Source organism: Budorcas taxicolor, chromosome 1 (assembly GCF_023091745.1).
Source record: "Budorcas taxicolor isolate Tak-1 chromosome 1, Takin1.1, whole genome shotgun sequence".
Taxonomy (NCBI): Eukaryota; Metazoa; Chordata; class Mammalia; order Artiodactyla; family Bovidae; genus Budorcas; species Budorcas taxicolor.
Window position 1 is genome coordinate 114,420,161 of NC_068910.1, and position 19,015 is coordinate 114,439,175.

The 19,015-nt window shown below is 38.3% G+C and overlaps 1 pseudogene; it reads left to right on the forward strand.

Moving 5' to 3' along the window:
• The first annotated feature begins 10,276 nt into the window (after positions 1-10,276).
• The window catches only part of LOC128052372 (60S ribosomal protein L18-like), a 101,884-nt pseudogene continuing 93,145 nt past the window's right edge, over positions 10,277-19,015 (forward strand).

A 19,015-nucleotide genomic window follows, 5' to 3' on the forward strand; every position in this document is an offset into this window, starting at 1 on the left:
GACGGGAGGCTAAAAACTGCATGATGCTAGGTATTTGATACATCATCCATAAGTATGATTAGGGCAGTAGCAGGAGGTAAGAAAGAAATCAGATCAAAAAGGGCCTTATATTTATACCAAAGCTAGAGGGAAGGAGTGAAGTTCTTTAACTTGAGGAGAAACATGATCAAATAGACATTTTTTTAAAGATCACATTAGCAATAAAGTGAAGGATGGCTACAGTGGAAGAAATTTAAAAACACATTTAGGTCACAGTGTCTTATCATAAGATTAAAAAAAGCCTTCAAAGTGGCAAAGGCATAGAGGGGTTAGTTTTGAGAATATTTATCAAGATTTCGATTTAATAACTTACTAATAACTAATTAGTTACAGACACTGAGCTTGGAATAACCCTTAAGTTTAACCTGTTGCTGCTCCTAAGTCGCTTCAGTCGTGTCCAACTCTGTGCGACCCCATAGACAACAGTCCACCAGGCTCCCCCGTCCTTGGGATTCTCCAGGCAAGAACACTGGAGTGGGTTGCCATTTCCTTCTCCAACAGGTTTAACCTAAGGTAGTAAAATAACAAGTGAGTCATCATCCAATACAGGTATATAGAAGGAAACCATTTGGGGGCGAAGATGAGTTGCAGTCAGAAATTCGGAGGTTAAAGTGACCATAAAAAATACAGCTAGAAATGAAAATAGGAGTGAGTAGTTTGGATTTCCTCTAGCACTTGGAACTCCTACCTAATCAGTGACATTTTCAGGTTGCATTATCTATTAAGGCATATTTTGTATGAGTAGCTGCATCATGTGTGCAGAGTACAGACTCCAAGGCCAAACTACCAGAATTCCTATACTTGCTCTGCTACTTGGAGCTGCATGAATTCCAGCAATTGCTCAAACTTTCTATGCTTCAGTTTATTAATCTGTAGAATGGAGGTAACAATGATTTTGTTTTCATAGGGATATTACGAGAATTCAATGAGTTATATTAGCACTGCATTAAAAACAGTGCCTGGCACATAGTGAGGACAGAGTGCTTGCTAAATAAATTAAGCCAAGAGACAGGCTTCTTTGGTGGCTCAGTGGTAAACAGTCCGCCTGCCAATGCAGGAAACATGGGTTATATCTCTGGGTTGGGAAGATCCCCCAGAGACCCACTCCTATATTCTTGCCTGGGAAATCCCATGGACAGAGAAGCCTGGTAAGCTACAGTCTATGGAATTGCAAGAGTCAGACATGACTTGGCAACTAAACAGCAACAACTAAGCCAAGAGAAACCATTGTTTCAATAGGATATAATTTTGACCTGGTATAGAGACATACCATGACTACATTTTATCTTGATTGCACACCATAATGGCAGAAAGGGTTTTGTTTTTGAAAACATTTTCTTAAAAGTTGATAAAGTATTTGATTTATATGCTTCTAAAGAAATAAGGTACAGGGCTTAACCTTTGTTAATTTGTTTTTCTATTGATTGCAGTGTGGTTTACAGGAGACACAAATCTTGTTAAAGCTGTTCTGATTTGAAATTCAGCATTTAAATAGCTTACTATTTTTCACAGGAAGTCATAAAATCTGAAAAATAACTTTTTCATAATTTAAACTTGTTTTAACTTAACATTGGGGTGTAGGAGAGGAATACTCTTAGGTCAATAATATTCTGATGGGAAAAATATAACTTTTAATTCAGTGGCAATGTAACAGGGTGTTTTCTAGAAAAAAAAAGTTTCACAGGCTTACTCTATTGTATAGTTCAAAAGAATGGTTCATGAACTTTTTTTCTGTCAAGATGCCTTTTCATCATTTTATTAAAGTTCAATGATTCCTTTCAGAATCCCTCTGAACTCACACCCTGTTCACTCTTGTCAACTCATTAACTAACTTCTGCGTCTTGCCTACTAGTCTGTGGTTTTTGCATTTCTGTATCTTTTTTAGTGCCTTCTGGAGTTAAACATCTTACTCCCCTAGAATGCTGCATAAAATTGGAAAATTATGGGGAAAAAATTTACTTTTGGAACAACTTCATTGTAAATATTGCAATTATAAAGATGACTCTGAACATATGGCAAAATTCCAAAATTGGAACTGATTTTATCTGAATTAATGGCACTTTGAGGGGAAAGAATCATGGAACTGGTTAACTTTTCATCTTAATTCACTTCTAGAATATTACTTGAGTTTAGCTAGTAGTGATTAGTTTAGAGGAATCATTCTCTTGGTACTTGAGGTAAGAAGAAGCAGAGATCAGCAAATGAGGAAAATTAGTCTTTTGGATACAGTCTCAACTGTTTAGTAGTTTCACCTTAACATAAACTCCTTTTCTTAGATAACTTTATGTTTTCTTATGGAATAAGTAATCTGGCACCATACTCTTGACTAATTCTAAATACAATATAAAACCATAGATATAATGAACAAAATGTCTGTTCTAAAACCTTCCTATTTTAAAACAATACAGCAATGACATCCTTGCCAGATATTGGCTACACAGAAAGCCCCAACAGTAAAACATACACAGGGTGATTAAAAACCTCCACTCTCATATCATAAATTTAAAATAGAATTGTTACTTACATTAAGAAAGAAATTCGTTTCCATTATAAAAATTTAGTGGATTCTTGGAGAATAATTGTCTTGGCCCAGGTCTCTGCTAAAAAGCTATCCAGAGGAGCATGAAATCATGCCATCTTTTTATAAATTTCCCCGTAGCAAGCAGAAGCATTCAAAATCATTTCATTTGTTCAGATGGTGAGGACTCTCAAAGGGACCTAGACCTTTACCACAATCACCAGCACCTGCAGAATTTATTCTGGGGCTCAGCACACACCTGTTAGCCTTCATCCATCCACATCAGAAAAACTACTTAAAACCGGGGCAGAGGGATTATCAGCCTCATCATGGGATTTGCTGTTATATTTCCACAGCACACATGGGTGAGAGATCCACCCATGCATTCAGGCTCTAATCTTCTCATCCCAATACATTCGTCACCTTTTCCTTCATAACTGCTTAAGTCCCGAACTCTGTCCTTACACTGTTGCAGCTTCAGCTCTCCCACCTGCCTTAGACTGCCTGTCAGGGACCTCAGCCTTCACATATAATATCATGGATTCTATCCCCAGATGTTTAGTTTGAAAATTTGGCAAATACGTTTTTTAAAAACTCATTTGCCTCTGGAAACATGCTTGATTATAGTAATTTACAAAGTTCTTTTATATACACTGTTAAATTTTGAAATCATAACCATTAAGTGAGATAAAGAGTCAATATTCTGTTACAGCCCCTGCATTTATCTTTCTCTTCCTGGTTTCCAGGGCTGAATCCATTCAGGGTCTTCACTTACAGACCCAGACTGAGTTTAGTTCCTGGGCCAATGAACAGTGGTTCGAAATAAAACTCTAGTAATGCTGTTCCCACACAGTAATTATTCAGTCTTTAAAATAACTCCATGAGCTAGAATATATTATTCTTTTCATTTTATAGACAAGGATATTGAGGCACAGATGAGCTTAATCAAATAGGAAACTGAGACTGTCACTGGAAGCAATGTCACTAAGAATGGTAACAATGATAGTAGTAGTTCAGTGACAGATTTTATTTTCTTGGACTCCAAAATCACTACGGATGGTGACTGCCATGAAATTAAAAGACACTTGCTTCTTGGAAGAAAAGCAATGACAAACCTAGACAGCATATTAAAAAGCAGAGACATTACTTTGCCAACAAAGGTCCGTCTAGTCAAAGCTATGGTTTTTCCAGTAGTCATGTATGGTCCAACATAAAGAAAACTGAGCACCGAAGAACTGATGCTTTTGAACTGTGGTGTTGAAAAGACTCTTGAGTGTCCCTTGGACTGTAAGATCAAACCAGTCAGTCCTAAAGGAAATCAGTCCTGAATATTCATTGAAAAGACCAATGCTGGTTATTTTTTTGACTTAATAAAATTCCTAGAGGAGAACATAGGCAAAACACTCTCAGGCATAAATCACAGCAGGATCCTCTATGATCCATCTCCCAGAATACTGGAAATAAAAGCAAAAATAAACAAATGGGATCTAATTAAAATTAAAAGATTCTGCACAATAAAGGAAACTATAAGCAAGGTGAAAAGATAGCCTTCTGAGTGGGAGAAAATAATAGCAAATGAAACAACTGACAAACAACTAATCTCAAAAATATACAAGCAACTTATGCAGCTCAATTCCAGAAAAATAAATGACCCAATCAAAAAATAGGCCAAAGAACTAAACAGACATTTCTCCAAAGAAGACATACAGATGGCTAACAAACACATGAAAAGATGCTCAACAGCACTCATTATCAGAGAAATGCAAATCAAGACCACAATGAGGTATCATTTCACACCAGTCAGAATGGCTGTGATCCAAAAGTCTGCAAGCAATAAATGCTGGAGAGGGAGTGAAGAAAAGGGAACCCTCTTACACTGTTGGTGGGAATGCAAACTAATACAACCACTATGGAGAACAGTGTGGAGATTCCTTAAAAAATTGCAAATAGAACTGCCTTATGACCCAGCAATCCCACTGCTGGGCATACACACCGAGGAAACCAGAATTGAAAGAGACACATGTAACCCAATGTCCATTGCAGCACTGTTTATAATAGCCAGGACATGGAAACAACCTAGATGTCCATCAGCAGATGAATGGATAAGAAAGCTGTGGTACATATACACAATGGAGTATTACTCAACCATTAAAAAGAATACATTTGAACCAGTTCTAATGCGATGGATGAAACTGGAGCCAATTATACAGAGTGAAGTAAGCCAGAAAGAAAAACACCAATACAGTATACTAACACATATATATGGAATTTAGAAAGATGGTAATGATAACCCTGTATGTGAGACACCAAAAGAGACACAGATGTATAGAACGGACTTTTGGACTCAGAGGGAGAGGGAGAGGGTGGGATGATTTGGGAGAATGGCACTGAAACATGTGTACTATCATGTAAGAAATGAATCGCCAGTCTATGTTCGATACAGGATACAGGATGCTTGGGGCTGGTGCACGGGGATGTTCCAGAGAGATGATATGGGGTAGGAGGTGGGAGCGTGGTTCAGGATTGGGAACTCATGTACACCCATGGCTGATTCATGTCAATGTATGGCAAAACCAATACAGTATTGTAAAGTAAAATAAAGTAAAAATAAAAAGTTTTTTTAAAAAAGAAAAAGAAAAGACCAATGCTGAAGCTGAAACTCCAATACTTTGGCCACTTGATGTGAAGAGCTGACTCATTTGAAAAGACCCTGATGCTGGACAAGATTGAAGGAAGGAGGAGGAGGGGACGACAGAACATGAGGTGGTTAGATGGCACCAATGACTCAATGGACATGCGTTTGAGCAAACTCCAGAAGATATTAAAGGACAGGAAAGCCTTACATGCTGCAGTACATGGGATCACAAAGAGTCAGATACGACTTAGCCACTGAAAAACAACAGGTAACAACTGTAAGCCAGATTTTAACCCACAAATTGTTTTGCTTCTATAATCCATGCTCTTAACCAAGAGTCATTAAATTATGCATGAGCATGGACTTTGGATACTGCATCTTGAATCGTTGGTTTCCTTTGCAGAGTAGGTTACTATCACCAGTCTGTGTGTTTCAGCATCACCCTGTGCCCAAGTCCCAGCTTTAGAATTTCCCTCATTTAGTAGACTATTTCCAAATATGATTATAAGAATATTGCCTGGGTCCAGCCCCGGTGGATCCAGGGAATTCGAAGGGTGGACAGCGTTGGCATGGAAAGACTTGTTTATTTATTAATATAAGATTAGATTAGGAAACTATAGTGTAGTAAGAAGATTAAGTGGAGGAAGAGGGCTGAATAGCTTGGGTTACGTGGAAAGCCAAATAAAGTTCCAGACAAGGAGCTTGCACCATCTACGTTAGGCCGCCGGCACCCGTTTGAATATCGGAGAGTGCCCTGTTTTGGGCTCTCTCTCTTACGGATCTTAAAAGCCTTAAAAGCCGGGACAAGTAAGTAGACATAGTGAGCCTCCACGCCCCAGATGGAAATTCAGCCTGAAATCAGAGTAAAGAGGAGACACGGGGGAAACCAGTGCAGCGACTGGCTCTCCTTCTATTGTCCTTCAAGGCCTTTTATACTTTTGATTATACATAGAGATCAATGGGTAATACAAAATTATGTATCGTTCGAAGCCCAGACTCTTTCTGTATATCATTTTGTATACAAAAGGTCTCAGGTGATTTACATTATCTTCTGGCCAAGAGGCTTGATAACACTTTTTGTCTCTCTTCCTTAATGAATGTTAATTTCGTTTCCCCTGAAGTGTTTTTCTTTAATCTGCATCTCCTTAAAGCGCTAAAGTTACATCTCTATAGAACAAAGGTGCAGTGGGTTATAACAAAGAAGGTACTTAACTCCAAGATCTAATGTTGCTAATACCAGGTCTACGACCTGTTTTTCTATATACCAACTATATCTAAAAATAAAGGATATGAAAATTTGGCAGAAAGTATTGACTCAACAAATGAAACTTTTAATCAGTCCTATTCTAAAGATTTTGACTCCCCGGAAGCCCCTGCATTCCTAGGATGTTTTAAGCTTCCTGTGCCTCCTGCGGTCAGGAGGCCTCAAACAATCACACGTGCAGCTGTAGAGTCCTGCAGGCAGGCCAGAAAGCCATCAGAGGGGTTTTTGGATTGAAACACTCTTTCAAATGTAGAAGACTAAAGCCCTGAATTGACTTTTTCCAGAGAATGTCAGAAGAGTGGAAAAGCAGAGCACAAAAACCGGCAGATTTTTGTTGGGGTACATGCTTAGGAATTTCCAGAGGGGCCCCTGAAGTCTGAGCACGCCTTGCGTATGTCAGCTTCCTTCCTCATGACCTTGTCACGGGTGGGATTCCTCACACTGGCTCCCGGCAGAATATCTTCCATATCATATACCCTCCACATAGTGATTTCACCACTCCTCTCATCCAATGGTGGGTCTGACTTTTTCTCCCCTTGAATGTGGGCTAGCCTGTGATTTGCTTTGTCTATAAACCATGGTGGAAGGGACACAGCAGGACTTCCAACATCTTTTAGGAGCTCTGTACCATTTATTCTCACATTTCTAAAATCTTCCCTACTGGAACATTGCTTGAAATCAGGAGGCAGTGAGAAAGCCCAAACTAGCTCCATGGGAAGGCCCAGTGGAGGAAAACTGAGTCACCTTGTCTGGCAGCCCACTGAGTCCTGCTCCTAGACAATTCCAGACCTAGAGGCAACATGAATCATCTAGGTTAGATCAGCAGTAAACTCACTCAGTCAACTCACAAAATCATGAAAAATCAATCGTCTTGTTGTAGGACAATAAGTTTGGGGTGATTTATAATGCAGAAGTAAATAACCAAAACATATTCCCAGTCCTGGGTTCCTGGATTCCAGTATATCTCATACTTCAGTTGCATGAAATAGCACAGGTGTGAATTTTAGAAAAGATGAAACAAGCTCAGAAAGATTTAGTAAACTGTTCTAGATTATATTTGTGAAATAACAAAGCCTAAACTTCAACCTTACTTAGCCTTCTAAAATTTAAGTGCCCTAGATTCTTAAACCCACTCACTCCCCTATGACAATATATCATCCCTACCACTCCACCCTTAAAAACACAGGAAACCACATTCTAGTAGACAACCCGCTTATGTTCAGGCCTTTGAATTTTACCCAAGATGTTTCCCAGACACAGCTTCTCCTGGAAAGCCCAGTGAGACAGCTGACACCACTAGTCTTATAATTCTTTTCTAAGAGCTAAAGTGAATGCTTTCTCATGAAAAACGGGAAAATGCTTCTCTCATGGACAACCACTGGTAAAGCAAGGGATTTTTATAACATTTTTCACATTTACTTTCTCCTAAGTTCTCAATTTATTCAAAAGAACAGATGAACTAATTTAGCACCAATTTCTGAAACATTAAGACTTACTAATTTGTTATTATTGCCTTTGTAGAAATTCTATTTTACCACTTGTTCACAAATATCCCATGGCTGATTCATGTCAATGTATGGCAAAAACAATCACAATATTGTAAAGTAATTATCCTCCAATTAAAATAAATTAATTAATAAAAAATAAATAAAAATATCCTCCCAAAAAATCAGGGTCCTTTAAATGTCTTTGAGAAGCCACAGGAAAATAAATGTTTAGGATTTTGCATATAATTTTAAGTCAGCTTGAGATGGAGTTTGTGTTCTGGCCATGTAAGAATTGTTGCTTCAGAATAGTTAAAATCTCATTTTACATGGGTACTAATTAATTAAAAATCATTAGATAAATAACACTGGTGAAACTAAAAGAATAACCATGTAACCACACAAATCAGAAAGGAATAATTAAAATTTATTGAGTGCTTTTGGTGAGAGTTTGGATTCTGCTATAAGATTACATTCTAAAATGTTTTGCTTTTTTAAGATAACAACATGAAAGAAAGTAATATTAGATTGTCCTCATTATTTTTCTAAATTAATATTTTTCATTCTGTCACAACTAAAAAACTTTATTATAATTGACAGCATTCACTTGTCCTATATATTCTTTTCCATACAATTTTTGTAAATAAGATTCATTAATACAAAGCTAAATGTGATATAGGTTTTCTAATTCTGCAATAGGTTTCATATTTTTTTAAAAAATAATAAAAAATGGTGTAGGCCAGGTAATAACACTTTTGATTGAGAAAATGCTGGAATCATGAGTATATCATTCTTTCCTCACATTCCAACAAAAACAAATTTAGGAAAAATAGATGTACCCTATACTCCTAAGGCTAAGTAACATTAAGATTATTCTTCTGTCCAGACATATATTCTTGGAAGCAACATTATAAAGGAAGCATGAAGAATTCTCTGCTATAAAGAAATGCCATATGTGTTATTTCTCTATTTGAATAATAATATATTGTCATGCTTCCTTCTTCCTTATTGACTTATAATAGAAAATTCATCCCAGAAAATGACTTTAAATGTTATTAGAAATTTTTTAAATTGCATGCTTAAGTACAATCATAGTGATGGAGATGCCATAAGTGATTTATACATTTTAAACCATGTAAATTAAAGCTAATACAGATAAAGATGCACATTCCACACAGACATCTCTGATGTAACTGTGAATAAGTGTCTTTATCTATTTGTAACTCAATTCTCAAACTTAAATTTTCTTCTCTAAGGTACTTGTTTATAAAGTACTATACACTCATGCATAGTTGATGAGTACATACATCAGTGCATCAATCATGCATACATCAATCACTCCTCTACAGATAAAAATGAAAGTAACAGGTGTTCTCCATGTATACAGGCTAATAATAAAATTGTAATTGTAAAAGGACTGTGTACACTGTAGAGAATTCTGGGAATACTTTAATTATTTAATTCACTTAGGACACAGTAATAGCAACATCAGTCAGACGTTCGTCTAGCATCTATCAGTAATTTAAATGCAAAGATGGCTGTTGGTCAGTTCTCTGCATCTTATCACCCTATTTGACTGAAGTGCCACAGTTAAAAGTAGAGTCTAATTTTAACAAACCAGGAAGCAGATGATTTTTCTTTCTGTACCTTCAACTTTTCAGGACTACTTTGCCCTCCTACCCTTCACATTCTGATACTATTTCATGTCCTGTTCCTACAGGACTGAGTGTCTAGTTGGCTTCGCACTGTGGGATTAACAGATACAGCCTAAGATTTTCTAAGATGATTTACAATTTAATAGTTGCACTTTTGAAAATTAAAAACTTTTCACACAGAAGGAGTGAATCTGTATCTCTGAAAAGACAAACTGTTGGGACTTAAATCATTAGCACAATGATTTCTATCTGCAACTTCATCACCTCCTAGAACAAAGATCAGATCCTGTTCTGCTTTCTCTTGACATCAGCTCTAACAAGGCTTCTGTTAATGCCTCTTCCTGCTGATGACATTTCTCATACAAGAAGCACTTCTCCTTTTTATTATAAAGAGGAGAAGCAACAGAAAATTTGAACAAGCTTGCACATGTTTTAAAAATAAATATGGATAAATTATACAAACACACTAAGTAATAAAAAGCTGGGCAACTCTGTTAAAGTTCTATGACCCTGCTAAAGTATGCACTTAATTGAAGTTTCTTTCCATCAGGATGGCATTTCTTACCTGCAACATGTCAATTACTTTCCTATTAAACAAAATCTGTGTGGGCAGAAGGCAAAATATGATGACTCTGGGTGAAAGTTAATGATTCAGGAGTCAAAGAAGGCTTAGCTTCGAAAATGTCTTTGAGATTCACATCAGATCACATGCAATATGAACAAGAGCAGATGGCATGTCAGCCGCAGACAGGACATCAGCACTGGGGGATTAGCATGGCAACTCGGTAAGTGTTCAGAAATGGGGATTAAAAACTTCCATGTTGGCAGATACTTTCCCTTCTCCAACACTTTAAATGTCATACAACTTCATCCTGGCTAAACATAACAGATGATGTTTGCATTCTCCCTGGATTTTGCCTTGCAATATCATTGCAAGAAATGTGGAAACAATCAAGACATCCTGCCTTTCAACATCAGTTTGATCTAGAGCTGGGAAGAATATAAAAATGACTTGGAGCCAAAATGTCCATAAAGAGAAATTTGACAGCCCTCTTTGGGGTTACCCTTTGGAAGTTACTCTTTACATACTCTCCCCTTGCATCTCTCAGTCATGAACATAAACCCTGGAATGTGTGCTTAGGAATGAGAAGCAACCTATGTGGGTCAAATGAAAACCAGACAAATAACAAAATGAAAATGAGGCTGTGAGGTTAGGTGACAGAGCATCTCTCCCTTTCTATTCTCTTTTCTTTTTACTTTCAAGGTCTCTTTGAAAGTATCAGTGCATCTGCTGTTGCCAGAAGTTTGTTGTGTGATAAGAAAAGGTAGAAGTAACCAAGGAGAAGGAAAATATCTGGAATAAATGCTGAACAATCAAATGCAAAGGTTGGGAATCAGCTAGAAACTAGACATTCATATTACCTTTCAAAATGTTTTGCAAACTAGATCTAAAACTTAATGTGAGAGGAGGAAAAGGAATGGAAGCAATAAATAAATAAAGATAAGTAGAATAATTAACTAGAAAGGGGGAAACAAAACAGGGATCAATGTGACAACCTGAAGGTCATATTGAAAAGCCCAACTAGCTCTGCTACTTTTCAAAACTTGAGCTGCTATTCTACTCCACTGCCCAAGCATAAAATCACTAGTGATGTGAGCAGCAGAGGCACGTTAGATGAAGTCACTTAAAAGAAACAACTTCACAGCACTGAAGGTCTCCCAGAATACAGAGGCTTTCAAAAGGAAAGTTTTTGCTGTGGTTTTCTTTGAAATAAAACTTTGCATCATTATCTGATGTTCTCATTAATTTCTAAGCTGTGCTAAGCATTTTTGTGGCAAAGAAAAAAAATGACCCATGTTCAGGAAAAAAGGTTGCTTTTCAATAATGTGTGCCTATGTGTGCATGCTCAGTCATGTCTACTCTTTGCAACCCCATGGACTGTAGCCCATCAGGCTCATCTGTCTATAGGATTTCCCAGGCAAGAATACTGGAATGGGTTGCCATTTCCTCCTTCAGGTGATCTACCTGACTCAGGAATAGAACTCATGTCTCCTGCTCTGGCAGGCGGATTCTTCACCACTGAGCTAGTAATGGGAGTTCAATATTTAGAGGACAATCCAACAGTTCTGTGAATAGAAGACCAAATATAAGATTTCATACACTCTTTAAAATGGCATTCAGATGTTTCAACGTTGACCTTCAGACAGTGAAGGAATCTCCTGAAATAGAATGCTGAATGCATATGTAACTTTTGCAGAGAAAGAGGGTCCACCGCTTTACATTGAAGAACCTATTTGCAGGGAAGGAATTGAGACTCACATGTAGAGAATGGACTTATGGACACAGTTGGGAAGGAGAGGGTGGGACAAATTGAGAAAGTAGCATTGGCATGTATACATTACCATGTGTAAAACAGATAGCTGGTGAGAAGTTGCTAAAAACACAGGGAGCCCAGCCAGGTTTTCTGTGATGACCAAGAGGGAGGGGAGGGAGGCTCAAGAAGGAGGTGAGATGTGCATAATTATGGATGATTTGCATTGTTGTATGGCAGAAACCAATACAACATTGTAAAGCAATTTTGCCTCTATTAAAAATAAATTTTAAAAAAAGAGTTCAAAGGGACATATGTTCCCAAGAAATTTAAAAGCTACTAAACCAGAAAATCTATGAAGTTTTCTCTAAGTCTATGGTTCTGAATTTTAACATTTTTTACATCAAGATAAAATGAGTCAATGCTTTCTGAAAGGTATGACTGGAAATTTGAATAATACCAAAATGAGTGTTATATTTTTAAATATTATAATATGCTGGGCATTTGGCTTTCTAAACATTATCTCTTTTAATATACAAAACAAGCTTATAAAGTAGGTATTTTTATTGTTACTTACAATAGGAAATGGGAATTCGGGAAAGATAGATAATTTGCCAAAGATTAACAGGAAAAAAACAGGGAAAAATAAGAATTTTTCATAAAAACTATATATATATCTGACTCCAAAGCTGGTGCTTTGATGAGTATACTTTACAACATTTCATAAAGACATGAACATGTAGCCTCTGCCAAGAAACTAAAAAAATAAGAATTTTCCTTGAAGGTCCAAAGCCATATATGGGATACAGAATAGCAAACGGGAAAAAACTCACTTTGCCTGCTAGTGTTTTAATTCATGTGTTCAGTTCAGTTCAGTTGCTCAGTCATGTCTGATTCTCTACCACCCCATGGACCACAGCATGCCAGGCTTCCCTGTCCATCACTAACTCCTGGAACTTACTCAAACCCATGTCCATTGAGTCGGTGATGCCATCCAACCATTTTATCTTCTGTTGTACCATTCTCTTCCTACCTTCAATCTTTCCCAGAATCAGGATCTTTCCCAATGAGTCTGTTCTTCACATCAGGTGGCCAAAGTATTGGAGTTTCAGTTTTAGCATCAGTCCTTCCAGTGAATATTCAGGACTGATTTCTTTTAGAATGGACTGGTTGGATTTTCTTGCAGTCCAAGGGACTTTCAAGAGTCTTCTCCAACACCACAGTTCAAAAGCATCAGTTCTTCGGCACTCAGCTTTCTTTATAGTCCAACTCTCACATCCATACATGACTACTGGAAAAACCATAGCTTTGACTAGATGGATTTTTGTTGGCAAAGTAACGTCTCTGCTTTTTAATATGCTGTCTAGATTGGTCATAACTTTTCTTCCAAAGGGCAAACATCTTTTAATTTCATGGCTGCAGTCACTGTCTGCAGTGATTTTGAAGTCCAAAAAATAAAGTCTGTCGCTGTTTTCATTGTTTCCCCATCTATTTGCCATGAAGTGATGGGACTGGATGCCATGATCTTAGTTTTCTGAATGTTGTACTTGGACTAAAATAAGTATCAAGTGGTAAAAGAAAGAAAGAAGAAAACAGAACACTGTACCTGGATTTGGCATATGAGCCAATAGCCACAGTCAGTTCAAGAGCCTCACGTGCCTGGGGAATCAGCTCACAGGTAACATCAATAGCACATTCTCCAACTCTCCCAGGATCCTATCTTTCTTCTACAGTACAATGAAGGTACATGTTTCTTCTACCCTAGGGACAGCTCTGCTACTGATGTTTGGAGGATTGCAGAGTTGAAGGGGCTAACCTTTGCAGGGCCAGTTTCACAGTGTGAGACCTGAGACCATGCTCAAAAGGACCCTGTGATTGTTTTAATGCTCTATTGTGCCATCTTGAAATTTTTAATAATTTTGGAAAATGAATTCTACATATTCACTTTACAATGTACAATGAAAATTATGTAGCCAATCTTAGGTCTCAGTTTGAAGTTTATGTATTACCTATTTTTTTGCTTCATTTACACTGAACTGTTAAGTTCTATCCACATTAATTGTTCCAGCTTCGGGATAGCGGTAAGGGGTAAAGTGTTAAGTGAGACCCTTAGCTGCCTGTACAGTACCACTCAGTATCAAGTCATCCATATTACATACTGCATCCCCTTTCATCCCTTTAATCCAATGTATGCTAAAGGTGAGAAAATGCCTTAATCTTCAACAGACTGATACTCCCATTTTTATAGGAAACTGATTCACTTCATTGAGTTTCATTCAAGCCATGAAAAAAAGATTCAACTAAGCCATTTTCCCGCCGGTCCTTGAGACCGGCTGTCAAACATAGAAACATAATCTGATGAGAGAGGCTTCATGCTTGATAAGTTATCTTCTGCAGGTGGCTGAGGGCTACTAGTTGGTATTTGAACATACTGGAGCTGCTTAATACACTTACTTGTGTTTCACAGTCCCTGAAGTGCTGAAATAAAACACTATATGCCCAATTAACAGGTATTTCCTGGATATTTTCAATTCAGAGGGCAGAAACTTTATTCTAATTCAGTTTTTCTTAAACTTTCCAATACAAGAACCATTTCAGTAAAACAACGTCTACATCTTCTTACCAACACCACCTCAACAGTCATAGAGCATTTATTCTCACAACCATTGTAATTTATAGATGAAAATCTATTTATCTCATTTTCTCTGGAAAATATACATTAAGGAAATCTGTTTTTATTTGTATTTTTATGCTTGCCACCTGACAATATTAAGTATCTAAGAGAAATTCACAGAATTCTCAGAGAACCACAAATGAAACATCTTTCATATATGATATCTGGATAGAAAGAATACATTCTGAAGTGCCTTGTAAGCTGTGGAGAGTAATAAAACATTGATTACTATTCTAAGAGTGATTATATTTAGTTCTTTTTCCAGAAAAGTGCACTTGTAAGTAATGTCAGTGAGACATTGAACAGTTTATTTAAAGTCATATAATTGTTTTGTATGTTGGAACATAAGCTCTACACTGAACAAAAAAAGACAGGATATTTGAGAGTTGTGGTAAGGTCTCCTTGTGATGAGATTCTGTCGCACAGGTTATGTAAAATACTTAAAACATTATCACAAGGAATATAGCTTCTATAGCTCAGGAGTCCAGGTGTGACTTACCTGGATCTTCAACACATATTTTCACAAGACTGCAATGCGGTGAGATTGGGCTGCTTTCTCATCTGAAGGCTTAATTAGGAAAAGATATGTTTCCAAGCTTATTTCTCCTTGTTTGCCTCTATCTATGTACAAGCACTGAATCTATTAGTGTCTACAAGGAGAAGGTAATATATTAAGAAATAAGTTGAATTAGTTTAAGCTTTTCAATATTTAGGTAAATGAAAGTCCAGGAGTAGTGGGTGGTATAGGGATGAAACAAAATTTATGGTTAGTCTGATGTACTATTAGACTCTTTTATTAAGGGGTATGTACACAAGGGAAGTGCTTAAGAGTGTCCCAGAGTATAAACAGAATGGCAAAATGCCCCTGAATGCTTGAGAGAGATCTATAGATATATTATCAAGGTGTGTGTTAAGGGGGCAAAGCAGGAGCAGAAAGGGAAAGTACTTTGTCATTATTCCCTCTTCATAGTCCCTGCCCCCCCACCCCCACCCCCTCTCCCCCCGCCCCCCGGCAAGAGTCAGTCCAGACTCAGATTTTAACGTAAACTCATCATACAGAATATGTGTGACACCTGTCAAGACAGGCAAGGTGTACTTGCTGGTTGCTCTGAGTTGAGTCTAGGAGGTGAGGCAAGGTCAAAAGATCTGTCACTACCTTAGGAGAACCTTTCTTTAGTAGTCATGCCAGTAGAACACAGTAATGGCTCATGTATAAGTATTACAAATAAGGACAAAGACCTTCATGTCTATAATCTCTTTAAATCCTCAGAGACTGGTGTGGATATTACCATGTGGGAGACACACCCAAAGGTGACCCCCCAGTGAGTCATGCTTTTGTATAATACCTTCTGCCCCTAACTAGAGCTGGAGTCTTGGGCTGGCCTCTCACAATAAAATGCAGTAAAAGTGATGGAAGTCATGCTTGACTAGGTTATGTTAGATGTCACTGCTGTAATTATTTTATATGAGATTCTGCATTAGTAGAATAGATCTAGAGTATCTCCTTGCTTGTTTGATGAAATAAACAGCCATGTTGAGGTGGTCCTTATAGTAAGAACTTATGGATGTTATCTGGGACTTCCCAGGTGCTGATATTGTAAAGAATCTTCCTGCAATGCAGGAGACACAGGTTTAATCCAGGGTTGGGAATTTCCCCTGGAGGAGGGCACTGCAACCCACTCCAGTATTCTTGCCTGGAGAATCCCATGGACAGAGGAGCCTGGTGGGTTACAGTACACAGGTCTGCAGAGTCAGACACGACTGAAGCGACAGCACAGCAATGCACAGGTAGCCTCTAGGAATTGCCATTATGAAGGATAACCAAGTGAATCAGTTCAATTCAGTTCAGTCGCTCAGTCATGTACGACTCTTTGCAACCCCATGAATCGCAGCACACCAGACCTCCCTGTCCATCACCATCTCTCGGAGTTCACTCAGACTCACGACCATCAAGTCAGTGATACCATCCAGCCATCTCATCCTCTGTCGTCCCCTTCTCCTCCTGCCACCAATCCCTCCCAACATCAAACTCTTTTCCAATGAGTCAACTCTTCGCATGATGTGGCCATAGTATTGGAGTTTCAGCTTTAGCATCAGTCCCTCCAAAGAACACCCAGGGCTGATCTCCTTCAGAATGGACTGGTTGGATCTCCTTGCAGTCCAAAGGACTCTCAAGAGTCTTCTCCAACACCACAGATCAAAAGCATCAATTCTTCGGCTCTCAGCCTTCTTCACAGTCCAACTCTCACATCCATACATGACTACTGGAAAAACCACAGCCTTGACTAGACGGGCCTTAGTCGGCAAAGTAATGTCTCTGCTTTTGAATATGCTATCTAGGTTGGTCATAACTTTTCTTCCAAGGAGTAAGCGTCTTTTAATTTCATGGCTGCAATCACCATTTGGAGCCCCACAAAATAAAGTCTGACACTGTTTCCACTGTTTCCCCATCTATTTCCTATGAAGTGATGGGACCAGATGCCATGATCTTCGTTTTCTGAATGTTGAGCTTTAAGCCAACTTTTTCGCTCTCCTCTTTCACTTTCATCAAGAGGCTTTTTAGTTCCTCTTCACTTTCTGCCATAAGGGTGGTGTCATCTGCATATCTGAGGTGATTGATATTTCTCCCGGCAATCTTGATTCCAGCTTGTGTTTCTCCCAGTCCAGCATTTCTCATGATGTACTCTGCATATCAGTTAAATAAGCAGGGTGACAATATACAGCCTTGACGTACTCCTTTTCCTATTTGGAACCAGTCTGTTGTTCCATGTCCAGTTCTAAATGTTGCTTCCTGACCTGCTACAGACTTCTCAAGAGGCAGGTCAAGTGGTCTGGTATTCCCATCTTTCAGAATTTTCCAGTTTATTGTGATCCACACAGTCAAAGGCTTTGGCATACTCAATAAAGCAGAAATAGACATTTTTCTGGAACTCTCTTGCTTTTTCCATGATCCAACGGATGTTGGCAATTTGATTTCTGGTTCCTCTGCCTTTTCTAAAACCAGCTTGAACATCTGGAAGTTCATGGTTCACGTATTGCTGAAGCCTGGCTTGGAGAATTTTGAACATTACTTTACTAGCATGTGAGATGAGTGCAATTGTGTGGTAGCCTGAGCATTTTTTGGCATTGCCTTTCTTTGGGATTGAAATGAAAACTGACCTTTTCCAGTCCTGTGGCTACTGCTGAGTTTTCCAAATTTGCTGGCATATTGAGTGCAGCACTTTCACATCATCATCTTTCAGGATTTGAAATAGCTCAACTGGAATGCCATCACCTCCACTAACTTTGTTTGTAGTGATGCTTTCTAAGGCCCACTTGACTTCACATTCCAGGATGTCTGGCTCTAGATGAGTGATCAGACCATCATGATTATCCGGGTAGTGAAGATCTTTTCTGTACAGTTCTTCTGTGTATTCTTGCCAGCTCTTCTTAACATCTTCTGCTTCTGTTAGGTCCATACCATTTCTATCCTTTATCGAGCCCATCTTTGCATGAAATGTTCCCTTGGTCTCTCTAATTTTCTTGAAGGGATCTCTAGTCTTTCCCATTCTGTTGTTTTCCTCTATTTCTTTGCATTGATTGCTGAAGAAGGCTTTCTTATCTCTTCTTGCTATTCTTTGGAGCTCTGCATTCAGATGCTTATATCTTTCCTTTTCTCCTTGCTTTTTGCATCTCTTCTTTTCACAGCTATTTGTAAGGCCTCCACAGACAGCCATTTTGCTTTCTTGCATTTCTTTTCCATGGGGATAGTCTTGATCCCTGTCCCCTGTACAATGTCATGAACCTCATTCCATAGTTCATCAGGCACTCTATCTATCAGATCTAGGCCTTTAAATCTATTTCTCACTTTCACTGTATAATTATAAGGGATTTGATTTAGCTCATACCTGAATGGTCTAGCAGTTTTCCCTACTTTCTTCAATTTAAGTCTGAATTTGGCAATAAGGAGTTCATGATCTGAGCCACAGTCAGCTCCTAGTCTTGTTTTTGTTGACTGTATAGAGCTTCTCCATCTTTGGCTGCAAAGAATATAATCAGTCTGATTTCAATGTTGACCATCTGGTGATGTCCATGTGTACAGTCTTCTCTTGTGTTGTTGGAAGAGGGTGTTTGCTATGACCAGTGCGTTTTCTTGGCAAAACTCTTTTAGTCTTTGCCCTGCTTCATTCCGCATTCCAAGGCCAAATTTGCCTGTTACCCCAGGTGTTTCTTGACTTCCTACTTTTGCATTCCAGTCCCCTATAATGAAAGGACATTTTTTTGGGTGTTAGTTCTAAAAGGTCTTGTAGGTCTTCACAAAACCGTTCAACTTCAGTTTCTTCAGTGTTACTGGTTGGGGCATAGACTTGGATTACCGTGATATTCAATGGTTTACCTTGGAGATGAACAGAGATCATTCTGTCGTTTTTGAGATTGCATCCAAGGACTGCATCA